The sequence below is a fragment of the Mytilus galloprovincialis genome, chromosome 5, assembly GCF_965363235.1.
Source record: "Mytilus galloprovincialis chromosome 5, xbMytGall1.hap1.1, whole genome shotgun sequence".
NCBI classification, from domain to species: Eukaryota; Metazoa; Mollusca; class Bivalvia; order Mytilida; family Mytilidae; genus Mytilus; species Mytilus galloprovincialis.
The window spans coordinates 85,915,279-85,931,507 of NC_134842.1; the positions used below are offsets into that span (position 1 = coordinate 85,915,279).

Consider the following 16,229-nt stretch of genomic DNA (forward strand, 5'->3'; position numbering starts at 1 on the left):
AATAGACATTCTCAACTTTTAATGTTAAAGACTTTCATCATTATAACAGGTTATTTAACTTTTACTTCAACCAGAAATAGACATCGTCAACTTTTAATGTTAAAGACGTTCATCATTATAACAGGTAATTTAACTTTTACTTCAACCAGAAATAAACATCGTCAACTTTTAATGTTAAAGACTTTCATCATTATAACAGGTAATTTAACTTTTACTTCAACCAGAAATAGACATCGTCAACTTTTCATGTTAAAGACTTTCATCATTATAACAGGTAATTTAACTTTTACTTCATCCAGCAATAGACATTCTCAACTTTTAATGTTAAAGACTTTCATCATTATAACAGGTAATTTAACTTTTACTTCAACCAGAAATAGACATCGTCAACTGTTCATGTTAAAGACTTTTATCATCATAACAGGTAATCTAACTTTTACTTCAACCAGAAATAAACATCGTCAACTTTTCATGTTAAACACTTTCATCATTATAACAGGTAATTTAACTTTTACTTCAACCAGAAATAAACATCGTCAACTTTTCACGTTAAACACTTTCATCATTATAACAGGTAATTTAACTTTTACTTTAACCAGAAATAGACATCGTCAACTTTTAATGTTAAAGACGTTCATCATTATAACAGGTAATTTAACTTTTACTTCAACCAGAAATAAACATCGTCAACTTTTAATGTTAAAGACTTTCATCATTATAACAGGTAATTTAACTTTTACTTCAACCAGAAATAGACATCGTCAACTTTTCATGTTAAAGACTTTCATCATTATAACAGGTAATTTAACTTTTACTTCAACCAGAAATAAACATCGTCAACTTTTCATGTTAAAGACTTTCATCATTATAACAGGTAATTTAACTACTTCAACCAGAAATAAACATCGTCAACTTTTCATGTTAAAGACTTTCATCATCATAACAGGTAATTTAACTTTTACTTCAACCAGAAATAGACATCGTCAACTGTTCATGTTAAAGACTTTCATCATTATAACAGGTAATTTAACTTTTACTTCAACCAAAAATAAACATCGTCAACTTTTCATGTTAAAGACTTTCATCATTATAACAGGTAATTTAACTACTTCAACCAGAAATAAACATCGTCAACTTTTCATGTTAAACACTTTCACCATTATAACAGGTAATTTAACTTTTACTTCAACCAGAAATAAACATCGTCAACTTTTCATGTTAAACACTTTCATCATTATAACAGGTAATTTAACTACTTCAACCAGAAATAAACATCGTCAACTTTTCATGTTAAACACTTTCACCATTATAACAGGTAATTTTACTTTTACTTCAACCAGAAATAAACATCGTCAACTTTTCATGTTAAAGACTTTCATCATTATAACAGGTAATTTAACTTTTACTTCAACCAGAAATAAACATCGTCAACTTTTCATGTTAAAGACTTTCATCATTATAACAGGTAATTTAACTTTTACTTCAACCAGAAATAGACATCGTCAACTGTTCATGTTAAAGACTTTCATCATTATAACAGGTAATTTAACTTTTACTTCATCCAGAAAATAAACATCGTCAACTTTTCATGTAAAAGACTTTCATCATTATAACAGGTAATTTAACTTTTACTTCAACCAGAATTAGACATCGTCAACTGTTCATGTTAAAGACTTTCATCATTATAACAGGTAATTTAACTTTTACTTCATCCAGAAATATACATCATCAACTTTTCATGTTAAAGACTTTCATCATCATAACAGGTAATTTAACTTTTACTTCAACCAGAAATAAACATCGTCAACTGTTCATGTTAAAGACTTTCATCATTATAACAGGTAATTAAAGACTTTCATCATTATAACAGGTAATTTAACTTTTACTTCAACCAGAAATAGACATCGTCAACTTTTCATGTTAAAGACTTTCATCATTATAACAGGTAATTTAACTTTTACATCAACCAGAAATAGACATCGTCAACTTTTCATGTTAAAGACTTTCATCATTATAACAGGTAATTTAACTTTTACTTCAACCAGAAATAGACATCGTCAACTGTTCATATTAAACACTTTCATCATTATAACAGGTAATTTAACTTTTACTTCAACCAGAAATAAACATCGTCAACTTTTCATGTTAAAGACTTTCATCATTATAACAGGTAATTTAACTTTTACTTCATCCAGCAATAGACATTCTCAACTTTTAATGTTAAAGACTTTCATCATTATAACAGGTAATTTAACTTTTACTTCATCCAGCAATAGACATTCTCAACTTTTAATGTTAAAGACTTTCATCATTATAACAGGTAATTTAACTTTTACTTCAACCAGAAATAGACATCGTCAACTTTTAATGTTAAAGACGTTCATCATTATAACAGGTAATTTAACTTTTACTTCAACCAGAAATAAACATCGTCAACTGTTAATGTTAAAGACTTTCATCATTATAACAGGTAATTTAACTTTTACTTCAACCAGAAATAGACATCGTCAACTTTTCATGTTAAAGACTTTCATCATTATAACAGGTAATTTAACTTTTACTTCATCCAGCAATAGACATTCTCAACTTTTAATGTTAAAGACTTTCATCATTATAACAGGTAATTTAACTTTTACTTCAACCAGAAAAAGACATCGTCAACTGTTCATGTTAAAGACTTTCATCATCATAACAGGTAATTTAACTTTTACTTCAACCAGAAATAAACATCGTCAACTTTTCATGTTAAACACTTTCATCATTATAACAGGTAATTTAACTTTTACTTCAACCAGAAATAAACATCGTCAACTTTTCACGTTAAACACTTTCATCATTATAACAGGTAATTTAACTTTTACTTTAACCAGAAATAGACATCGTCAACTTTTCATGTTAAAGACTTTCATCATTATAACAGGTAATTTAACTTTTACTTCAACCAGAAATAGACATCGTCAACTGTTCATGTTAAAGACTTTCATCATTATAACAGGTAATTTAACTTTTACTTTAACCAGAAATAGACATCGTCAACTGTTCATATTAAACACTTTCATCATTATAACAGGTAATTTAACTTTTACTTTAACCAGAAATAAACATCGTCAACTTTTCATATTAATCACTTTCATCATTATAACAGGTAATTTAACTTTTACTTTAACCAGAAATAAACATCGTCAACTTTTCATGTAAAAGACTTTCATCATTATAACAGGTAATTTAACTTTTACTTCAACCAGAAATAAACATCGTCAACTTTTCATGTTAAAGACTTTCATCATTATAACAGGTAATTTAACTTTTACTTCAACCAGAATTAAACATCGTCAACTTTTCATGTTAAAGACTTTCATCATTATAACAGGTAAAAAACAAAATTTCATAGATTTACCTCCATCAGGAACGCTCAAAGCCCAGGGGCGGATCCAGCCATTTTAAAAAGGGGGGTTCCAACTATATGTCCCCATTCAAATGCATTGATCGTCCAAAAAAAATGGGTGTTCCAACCCCCGGAACCCTCCCCCTGGATCCGCCACTGAAGCCAAACGTTTGAAATCCGAAGAGGTATAAGTACCGAAACCGTTGAAGAGCTATATGTCAAAAATACCTAAAATAAATAGCCAAATTCATTTAAAGCCAATTTTCCCTGAGGAAGTTGAAACCTTAGTTTCTTGATAATTTATAAACGGGCAAATTTAGCAAAGTTTGTAAAATAATGAATCCACTATCTTCTACATACGAAAATTCCTGTACCCAGTCAGGAATATGGCAGTTGTTATCCATTGGTTTAAACTAAGGATTTTCTTATTCCAGGAATAGATAACCTTAACCGTATTTGGCACAACTTTTTGGAATTTTGGGTCCTCAATGCTCTTTAACTTTGTACGTGCTTTATAACTATTTTGATCTGAGCGTCACTGATGTGTTATGAAGACGAAACGCGCGTCTGGCTTAATAAATTATAAGCCTGGTAGCTTTGATTCTTTTTCGATTTTTTTTAAATCGATGTGACAATAAAAAAAGAAAAGCAAACTGTTCTTCTATTTATTTTGAAACTCAGCAGCGAACTTCCTTAAGGTGGTACCCAACACTTCAACTAAAATTAATTTGGCTCGTTTAATTTTCTTAAATTTTTGACAAAGACTTTACTTTGACCCTTTTACAATAATATAAAAATTTCAAAAAATTTGAACCAACCGTTTTATCAGAAAAATTTGACTGGTTATATAGCAGTTTGACAACCATCAATTTTGATCATTGAGAAGCTTAATATTCCTTTTACAACGCAACGTAATTAAAACGTTTAGCTGACTTTACAGAGTTATCTCCCTGTAGTGTTAGGTACTACCTTAAATGCAACATATGATTGTATAAGGAAAATAAATTTAAAAATGAGTTATATAAAAACACACTTGATTAATAATGCAACATTTTGTTAACATTAATTAAAAATACGTCACACATGAAACAACATTATGTTAAGATAGAAATGAAGTTATCAATACATTGCAAATTAGAATAACCAAGAAACTCAGTAATCCTGGTTCGTTTATTGAACTTAGGACCTAAATCAAGAAAATGCATGTTATTTATAAGAATCAAATTATTTTTATTGTTCTGTTTTGAAAAAAAATATCCGTAAGACTGTACATGTACCTGCGTAGCTAACTAATTTCCTCTTATGGGACAACTCAGATAATATATGTCCGTTTGATGTGTTGAGCTTTTGAAAATAACTTTCCGTTTTGAATTTTCCTTTCAGTTCTGTATACTTGTTAGTTTAATTTGTCATGTCTATACATCTGGAGTTTAAAATCCTTCACATAATATATATCAAGCGATTTAGGTAACAACAGATTAAATTTTATTTATTGCAGGTGCCTTTATATTGACTTGGTTACCTTATGTGATATGTGTTATTATGGATTTAGCTGGAGTTGACTACCATTCATATTCCCACAACATCTATCTTTTCTGTTCGATGGTAGCGAAAGTTTCTCTCACTTGGATCCCGGCGATATTTATAATCCGTCACAGCTATTACAGACATGACTTGGAAATAATGGCGAATGAAATGATTGAAAAAGTTGAAAAGTTAACAATGTCATCAGGCGAGTACAATTTAGATAGTGTAGGCAGGTCTGTTGAAGGAATTGAAATTTTAGCAGATGAGTATGAAATGAATGAAACAATACCTTCAAATACGGTTCTCGTATCATATAACAGATTATCAGTGAGTGAAATATAAAGGATTATCAGTTTGTCACGACTACTGGACAGTCAAATTATTTTCAATTAACATGTATAAAATGATTTGTGTTGAACCAAATAATATGATACAAATTGTTGTTTCAGACTTGTTTTGGTGTTAATTGTTAGTGTTAAAATCATTTACAGGGTATCAAGGCATTTGTTTCCTAATGAAAGCAACTTGACCCTACAGGATTATAAGGATCATTGTTATAAATGATAAAAACTTATACACTCATAATGGTTAACGGTGATGGTTGCAATAAATTGAGACAGCTGGTTGTCATTTGAACGGACGATCGAGCGTTAAGTTGTAAAGTTTTCCTGTTTTGCCTTTTAGATATAACGCGTTTATTTATTTCTTCAACATTTGTCTGATCAATAATGAAAAATGCCACGTTATGTGAAGATATATTTTTTTGTACAAAACGAACAACTGGTGCCCCGTGACAGTATTGGAATCTGTTAGCGTCATTGTAAATTTAAAAGTACAAAGTTAACGTCATAATTAATAAAAACGAAAAGCCCTTATCGATTCAAAACAAAATTATGCAGTTTTTTTTAATATGTGACATGATATGGTTCCAAGATGTCAGTTTGAACAAAATGCAATCAAACGTCGGGTAATTTATCTCCCCGGAGAAAACAAAATTGTGTCAAAATTGTGTAATCATTGAAATATAACTTACGGGTTTGATGTCTCAAACTAATGTTACTACTTCTTTATGTACAGTATACTTTCATTTGATTCGCCTACTTTTTTGTCATTGCTTGCATGGTCACTTTTATTTTTCCACTAATTAATGTGAATGTGTCTTCAGTATCTTTCTCGTCTCTTTAAAACTGAGAATGAAAATGGGAAATGTATCAAAGAGACAACAACCCGGCCAAAGAGCAGATAACAACCGAAGGCCACCAATGAGTCTTCAATGCAGCGAGAAAATCCCCCACCCGGAGTTTAGTTATGGTTAATGCAGATACCAATACATTCATTATGCAAGAATCATACTACTAGTATAATGAACATGTTTTGGCATCCTTATAGAAAACATATATTGAAGTGTATTTCAATGAACGATATCCACTAAAAAGAAACTAAATATTTAGAAATACGAACTTGTGCATTGTTAATTTCGAGATACGAGTCAAGATATTGAGCAGACTTATTTTTCTCGTTTGAATTGTTTTGCATTGCAATTTTGGGGGCTTTTATATCTGACTATGCGGTATGGGCTTTGCTCGTAAAAACATGTTATCAATCCCAAATTCAAGCAACTTGAAAATGTCAGTTTCAGAGAACGTTTTGTTTGAAACAGAGTGGTCTTTAACATAATATTATTTAAACGAGATATTCAAATGTTTTTTTCCGATTTGCATCTATCATTCTATCCAATTTTGGAGTTCATGTTATTTCGCAGGTGCCTTGTTCCCTAATTGCATATCATACATTTCTCTCATTTATTAAAGGGCTTCCTCTTCCCGTTGGTAGCTCGATCTTCTTTCTCATTTTATTGATTCAACAAGGGTCTTCATGTTTCCGTTGACAATTACGTATGCGTTATTGTTTGGGCGATTGTTTGGAAATCTGATTGTTGACGTACGAACAACCATACAGCAATCGTAATATGTATATCATTCGACTAGATCAGCGTCATCGTTACCAATTAAAAAATATCCATGTTAATATACGGTCGTGTTATTCAGCTGCGCATGCATTGTCACATTATACTGGTTTTATTTGATGTGTTGAGTTTCTTGTATTATATTAAACATGTTAAAGGCGACTTTGCAGGGTTAAAAAGTTGACTTAAATCGACGTCTCCTTGCATTTTTTTGGTCTTCATGACGAATTGCTAGACCGATCTTACATATTCGATACCTGACAAGTCATAGCTGTAAATTTTAACGATTTGTAATAAAATAAGCAACACGACGGGTGTCACATGTGGAGCAGGATCTGCTTACCCTTCCGGAGCACCTGAGATCACCCCAAGTTTTTGGTGGGGTTCGTGTTGCTTAGTCTTTAGTTTTCTATGTTGCGTCTTCTGTACTAATATTTGTCTGTTTGTCTTTTCATTTTTAGTCTTGGCGTTGTCAGTTTATTTTCCATCTATGAGTTTGTCTCTCCCTCTGGTATCTTTCGTCCCCCTTTTAACGAATTATTCTTAATTTCAAATTGTGAAATTCAAACTGAGTGCTGATTCGCATTATCTTTACCATTTGGAAGTACATATGTTATTCTCTTAGTTTTTCTTGTATTGTATATAATACATTGAGTACTGTTGCCTCTCAATTTAGATTTTATCGGATATATTAAAAATACGCTAAAGAATTAGATATTTAATTTTAGGGGCAACAAAAGTACACTCTTACTTCTTTGTCATCGGCAATCATACGCGATCTTCTGTTTTTTAAATTTATCAAAGTTTTTATGGCTATGGATAAAACGATTTAATTAGTTATGTTTAATGACGGCGTGGACAAAGTTAACGGCAACTGTAAAATGCGCTGTTTAAATAGTTTTATTCAACTGTGTTTATAATATTTTTTTATGAAGATTTTTTTTTTTATGATAAAATGATGAATGCATGCCATTAGAATCCACATTACTAGTAAGGTAAATTACAATTTAATCTACAATTTAATCTATAAAGCATGAAACGGACATATAGAAAACGGAGTTTTTGACCTAAAACTTATACAAATTCAACATATTTTCCCGTATTTTCGCATAATAGAATTGTTCAGATTTGGACTCGGACATCATATGAAATTTACCGCAAAAAAATCAAAAACGACCATGGTAGATATGCTTGAAATGATCTTCGTTATGTGTAAGAAGTTAGTAATTTGGAAGGACTAATAATCAAAATGGAAGAATCGATAAGAAAAATATGTAATTGCTATCTTTTTATTTTCAAAATAACTCGTTATTTCAAATGTGCATAACCAGTGGTTTAATATAATCTGCAACATATGAATGATCCGATAGTCCAGACTGGACACCTGATTTCTTTAAAAGAGGGACGAAAGATACCAAAGGGACAGTCAAACTCATAAATCTACAACAAACTGACAACGCCATGGCTAAAAAATGAAAAAGACAAACAAACAACAGCACACACGACACAACATAGAAAACTAAAGAATAAACAACACGAACCCCACCAAAAAACTAGGGGTGATCTCAGGTGCTCCGGAAGGGTAAGCAGATCCTGCTCCACATGCGGCATCCGTCGTGTTGCTTATGTGATAACAAATCCGGTAAATGGTCTAATTCGGTAGGTCACATTCATGAAAGGGAAGGGGATTGTAGTTACGACGTAAGGAACATATCCGATATCATTTGTGAAACGGTTATTCCATAACGGTCAACCAACTCGTGATGGCGTCCGTAAAATTTACGAAGGGATGATTTCAACTTCACCATTTGGAACTCTTGATTTAATAGCTTCCTTGTGAGCAGCAACCCTCTATCAAGAAAATCATGATAGGAAATGCAAGCACGGGAATATCGTATCAATTGGGAGATATATACCCCGTATGCAGGTGCTGCTGGAATGTTGCTACTTAGAAATGGAAAGTTCACAATTGGAAAGCTGAAATCATCTCTTTTGTCGTAAAGTTTTGTTTTCAACCGACCCTCATTGTAAATTTCTAGATGTAAGTTAAGATATGAGGCCGACTTAACTGTATCTGTAGTATCCTTTATCTCTAGCTTTAGATGTCCAGCTATTATGTTACAATCTAAAGAAATGTCATTTTAACGCTATTTTCTGAAAAGGGTACACGACATAGTCGCTAATTATTTCCATTACATTGCTCTTAGCAGACATTCATTTATATTTTCAGAATGTAAAATTGAGAATGGAAATGGGGAATGTGTCAAAGAGACAACAACCCGACCAAATAAAAAACAACAACAACAGAGGGTCACCAGGCATTTGCTGCACTTTTTTATTCGAAAAAAAAAGAAATATGTTGAACGTGAATGTTTAAAGTTATGTGATAAACTAAGTGTCCAGTGTCTTTGTTACGCTTACGTTTTCTGGTGGGGAAATATCGACGTCGTAAATGTTTTTTTGTAATTTGAAGACGCTACGTGTGTTGACTAAGCTTGCATTTATAAAATAAGACATTGAACCTGTCGACGCAGCTGATATCGTACATACAATATTTAAGAAATAATTCTTTCATGCCATGCTCTATGCTCATTTTAACATGGGTAGGCATTATATTTGTTAATATCTTAATATCGAGCGTTAGCGAGGTATTAAATGTTTACAAATATAATGCCTACCCATGTTAAAATGAGCATAGAGCATGGCATAATAGAATTATTTCGATTCTAATAGGAATATTTTGAACTTTTGTACTTCGAAGCGGACCTATAGTAGACGCTCGAAATGTCGCCATTTTGATTTGATGAACAAAAACGTTATAGAAAAATCAACAGTTTGTCAATAAAAAAAGATCAGAAACATTTAAACTTACTTTTAGAATTATTTTTTTTAATTCCCTAGCAAACAACACCAACAAAAATGTCCATTTTGATCTCTGGTGTTGTTCAAAATTCATCTGACGTTGCAATTTCAATTGTGACGTCAATCACGTGCAGCCCATGTTCTATTCGAATTAGAACATGGCTTTGTACCCAAAGCTAAAGAAGAACGTCATATTAGAATCTCAGTTTTATGTGTTTCCTGTGAAAGTAAATCCCAAAAAGGTAAGATGCATGAAATTTATAACGTGTTGTTTTAATTTTTGTGGTTTCTTACAGCGGTAACTAACTGTTGCTTAAAACGGATGCCCAAAAACATACCCTACAAAAACGTCATATAAAAATAATGAGACAAATATCCACCAAAGATCAAATGGAGTGGATGTATAGTGATAGATCCGTGTTTTACTTGCTCGGATACTAATAATTAATAACTATATTTTCTATTCTCAAAACTACATCTATACATTTATGCAATAGGCAATCGTATGGCGTCAGTCAGCAATAAGATAAATAACCCATACCGAATGGTCGGTTTAAGGGTCCGACTTGAAAATACCGCCAGAGACGGTGTGAAATGATCGTCTTCTTTTTTACTATAGATATACAAATGTACACGAATTCATGTGGACTCGACTATTGGCGTTGAATGTAGAAATATCTAAGCATCAGACACATATAATTGTATGTCGCTGGAAAAATGGAACACCAATATAACGTCGACTTGGGGTGAAGAATAAGTCTCCCTAAACCCCAAAGACTATTCGCGGTAACGTGTTGGCCATTTCTGCATTAATTGAGTCGTCCAATTTTAATATACTTTATTATATAAATCTGAAAGAATAAGAATAAGAATCGAATAAAATTGTTTATTATAGTGTCACATATTGATTGAAACAAGGCATTCACGCAATATTCATATACACACAAACAACAATCAATATCCAGCCAAAAAAATGTATTATGAAACACTGATCCTTAAAACCAAAAAATACAAAAATATACTATTTAAACTTGTAAATAATCTCATAAAAGTTTTGTAAAGCACGACGTCCAGCCCATATCGCCGCATGACGCTAAATTAGACTTCCGTTTTCCGACGGACAAAAAGAATTTACAGGCCCGGTTCTGAATTGTCGATATGACACTAAACGCTTTAGTGCCCAAAATACCACTACCATAGAGAAGAACTGGCGCTACTATTGATGTACTATACTGTTTAGTGTAAACCTTATATGTCATTCCACCTAACATAGACGCCTTTGTCATTAACGCTCCGAGGGCACGACTAGCCGCTTTTGATAACTCCGTTACATGTTTTTTAAATGTCAAGTACTCGTCCATCCAGAGACCTAAGTATTTGAAGGATTCACAGTAATCAAGGTTATTGCCTGAACAATTGAAAATTCGATCTGACCTTGCAATTGATTGATTTCGGAAATGTACGATTTTAGTTTTGTTAATGTTAATTGAAAGTTTCCATGTAGCGCACCAGTCCGATACGACATCTAGCATTCGTTGTAAACTATTTTCATCGGGTGCGTCAAATGAAAATCATCAACCTTCACTCAACAGTTTAACGCATTAATGTGGTCCGCTAAGTCATTTATATAAAGAGAAAACAATGTCGGTGAAAGGATACATCCCTGTTTTACTCCGGCTTCAATGTTGAACCACTGGGTAATGTCATTATTAACACGAACGGTACAATTAACATCATCATACAGTGACTGAATTGCGAATACAAACTTTCCCCTAACTCCTGCAAGTTGCAGTTTATACCATAAAAAGCTATGCTCGACCGTAGCAAAGGCTTTTTTCATGTCAACGAAGCATGTAAACGTGGATTTTCTTGATATTTTACGATCATTTATGATTGAGTAAAGCGAATGTATATGCTCCTCACAGCTTCTGCCACGTCGAAATCCATTTTGTTCGTCACATAAAATTTTGTTATCTTCAAGCCATTTACTTAAACGATAATTAAAAATGTTACAATAAATTTTACAAGGCACCGAAATCAAAGTTATTCCCCTGTATTTGAGCGGGTTTCTATTGTCATCGGATCCGTGTTTAAAAATCGGGTTTATAATACCACTTTTCCACTGAATTGGAACTTTGCCGAGATTGAAGCAGCCCATAATGATTTGGTGTCAAAGTCAATAGCTGTGTTATTCTTTAATACTTCTGCCGGGATGTCGTCAATTCCTGTAGCTTTCCGTGATTTGGCACGTATGACTGCATCGAGAACCTCAGCTCTGGAAATAGATGCATTAAGCGTAGATACATCAATTTCAATATTAAAGTTCGCAGAATCAAGTTCCGTTTCGACACCGGTTTTTCGCTTAAATAATGAATGAAAATCGGTCTTCCACTTCATAACATTCATAACATCGCTTCTGTTTGTATTGACTGAACCGTTCTCATCAACAATTGCCATTGGAATACACGGTTTACGCTAGTTGGCAATACCCAATTTACCAATAGATTTCCAGAAATCACGCTGATTGCATGGTTTCACACAATTTATTCTCAAGTATATGTCGTTCATTGGCTTGATATTTCCTTTTAAATTTTCGGTTTAGACGGTCAAAAGTTTTTCTTTCGGAACAGTATTCTTTTTTATATTTTTGCTTTAAAGATTTTGGTCCAGTGTAACGTAACCACTTCTTTCCAGTTGCTTTACTCCATTGACGAGCTAGACTATCATTCCAATAAGGTATAAAACGTGACTTCTTTCGTTTATCCCCACTTGAACTATTATAAACAGGTAACTTGTTGTCCATTTCACATTTAATTAAAGATTGGAATTCGTCGTAGGCATTTTGAACATCACTTGCTACTTCAATATAATTTTATATTTTCTGAATAGCTTCCAGTACTTTATGAAATATATTCTCATTTAGCAAGAAATCATTTGGCACAGATGAAACATTATGCTTATATCTGGCATTATTCTCACTTTTATTCATATCCATATTCCTTTTTTAAATTAATAGATAAATTTACATCACAATATAATACTGAGTGATCCGGAATACTATCAGGAATGTATGAAATATTATTAATTAAAATAATAAACACATCTCCATGATGATTTTCTGTATGATCAAATATAATTCCTTGGTTTAACTATATCAACACCTTCAATATAATCGGAGTTTGATCCTACACGAGAGTTAAAATCGCCACAAAAAAATATTTTCCCTTTGTGTTGATAAGAATATACCTGATGTAATAGATTTCGAAACAAGAATGTGTCCATAGTACACGGATGCCCCACTCGCATTATCATTTTCTATGTTCAGTAGACCGTGAAATTTGGGTCAAAACTCTAATTTGGCAATTAAATTAGAAAAATCATATCATAGGGAACATGTGTACTAAGTTTGAAGTTGATTGGACTTCAACTTCATCAAAAACTACCTTGACCAAAAACTTTAACCTGAACGAACGGACGGAAGGACGGACGGACGGACGCACAGACCAGAAAACATAATGCCCCTCTACTATCGTAGGTGGGGCATAAAAATACGTCCGAATCCACAGGTCTACATGAATCTGCTGGTGGCAAATAACATATTGCAACACAAAAGCATAGTCTTGCAACCATAATACTCCCTCTTCCTCCTCATCTAAAACATGTATATCAAAAACATATCCGCTATATTGTTTTTCACAAATGCCCCTACTCCTGCTGAGTTGCGAGTGGCACGTTTATGCAATGCTTTCCTATTATTTCCATAAAATCTAAAACCATCAACGTACAGCCGTTCATTTCCACGTAAAAATGTTTCACAAATTCCAATTATATCACAGTTAATGTAGTTTAAAACTTTTTCCCGGAAAATTGAATTTTCGTTCGATTTTGTAGACCATCCCCTGCAGTTCCATACCGCAAGCCGCACTGCATCCTATGTGCGCTTGGCTAAGAGTCGACGTCCTACAAATTTATAGTCTTTGTCTTTTCCCATTTCTTTCAAAACGGTCCTCATCGCATTTTGGAAGTTCCTCGTTTCCAACGGCATAATTCTTTCGGACACTTTTACTGATATTTTTTCCTCCATGTTAGTTTTGAGGTCATCAATTCTTTTTTCTAAGCTTTTACTCATAGATGTAAAATTTGCCGACAATTGAAGAATTAAAGATTCAAGTCTATTTTGGGAATTTTCGCTATCAATCGCCGAGGGTGCACTCGAGTAGCTCAAATCACATCTACTTTTCTTGATTCGATGAAGTGTTCAGCCATTTGATCTGATTGGCGTTTTCTTTCGCTAGGTGAAGCAATGTTATAATTAAAAGTACTTACAGGCACATGTCCATTACTCGTCATCAAGTTGTTGACATACTGACCGGCGCCATTTGTACACAAACGATAATTAGAAAATTCATCCATTGTGTAATATATCCAGTTATTTTGCAAATCAAAATTCCCAGTAGATCGTATTTCCACTAAGCACTGTATATAGTTACTTGTTAACTAAAATTTGAGTCTATAAAATCAGTAAATACACTAACAATCACTTTTAAGATCACAGAGAAAATACGTCTATACGACGAATATATATACATGTAATATACAGTTCAAGTATACAAATTGTAAACTAAGTTTACAATTGTGTTCCAATAAATATGAACAATTTATTTAACTGAAATATTTGCATGCAACGGAGCTTTATTCTGACCTTTACTTACATACCAAAATACGGCTTTCAAGCCATACTGAATTGATATATTTGAAATACTAAAATAACTTTACTTTAATTGAAACATTTTAAACATGGCTAAGAGAATAAATAAATTTACAAGTACCTGCAGCGGCGACTCTCGTCTTCCGCCCTTCCTGAGTATAATATTGACCAGTGACTAACTCGAATAGTGAAGTTATATTATTCCACTGCATGTTGATTTTGACAGCGAAGTCAAAATTTGATTGGTGGAAACTTTCACACGTGACGACGAACAAAACTTCATATTCACTTCTGAGTATCATATTCCCCTCTGAAATGTCGGGACTAAATCGTGCGACGTTAAGCGCGGTTTATGTACATAACGTCTTGAACTTCTTATTTTCTAAATACTTTTAGCAAATATCATTATCGTATTTCAGACATTAAAACAAAAAAGACTAATTAAACAATTAATGTTTATCCGTACTGTTTATCAATATGTATGTTGTGTTTAGTAATAATTCCGGTATGCAAACTAATATTTGAAGTTCAGATAGTATACAAAGCTTAGGCAGTGGAATAAAACATTCATTTCCCTTGGCCTCTGGAGATATGAAGATTTGTTCACCCTCGAAAAATCATATTTCCCTCGGGCTTATTCTTGGGTGAACAAATCTTCATATCCCCCTCAGGCACGGGAAATAAATGTATATTATTCCATTGCATGTTGATTTTGATGGTGAAATCAACATTTGATTGGTTGAAACTATCACACGTGACGTCGAACAAAACTTCATATTCCCCTCTGAGTATCATATTCCCCTCTGAACATCATATTCTCTTCGGTAGATTGGGACCTCGTAGTATTACGTTACGCGCGGTTAATGTGCATACCGTTTTAAGTACTACTAAATATGGCTTAAGATCGTTTCGCTATAATGCTGCACAAATCTGGAATGAGCTACCGAACCATTGTCGAGTGGAAACATCTTTCGACCAATTCAAAAAATTGGTACAAACATGGGATCCAAGTAACAGCTCATGCCAGTGCAGTGCATGCATATATAGTGTTAATGCCTGTTTTATTTTACTTGTATTTTCTGTGGGACTATTTGATTTGTGCAATCTTATTATTAACTTGTGCTATGTTTTAAGTGTACTATATATATATATATATATATATATGCTTTTAACTTATATATGTCATTATGGTATCTTACTATGCATTGTATGTTTAAAATTGTGTTGTTTTCATGACTTTTGTATGTGTGTATTGTATTGTGTGTGTGTGTGTATTGCATTTTGTTATTAAGTCGATTTGAAAAGCTCACTAGAGCTTGTGTTATGTAGTTTATTGAATATCGGCTCTAAATAAAACTTTCAATCTTGAATCTTGAATCTAGGATTTTTTTTTCTGAACGAATAAAAATGCTTTACAAGGACTTCAAGTTTGAACAAAATCGTAAAAATTTGTGCTTTAATTTGTTTATTCATTTTAAGTATTATTTTCGAAATTTGATTTTCGAATATCCACAAAATTCATATGTAACATATGTGGAATGATATTATATATCTGTTTTCCAACTGAGTTCAAATGATAAATGTGTGTAGAAATAAACTATATAGCTGCTGCTTGAATGTCTCCTTCTTCTAAACATTTTTTTTATGAATCAGCGACTCATCTTAGGTGGGGCATGTTCTTAGACTTTTTTTTTAAATTACCTAATTCTAAATTTCTTTTAAAAATTAACACAATCCGGAAATTCAATTGACTCGATATACGACTCTTATATTATATATTT

The 16,229-nt window shown here is 32.6% G+C and overlaps 1 long non-coding RNA gene across 1 annotated transcript; it reads left to right on the forward strand.

Annotated features, from left to right (window-relative positions):
• Positions 1-3,316: 3,316 nt before the first annotated feature.
• Positions 3,317-5,367, forward strand: LOC143074804 (uncharacterized). The gene is made up of 2 exons (XR_012978097.1): positions 3,317-3,370; positions 4,884-5,367. It is a non-coding gene; the product is annotated as an uncharacterized LOC143074804 (long non-coding RNA).
• The last annotated feature ends 10,862 nt before the right edge of the window (positions 5,368-16,229 follow it).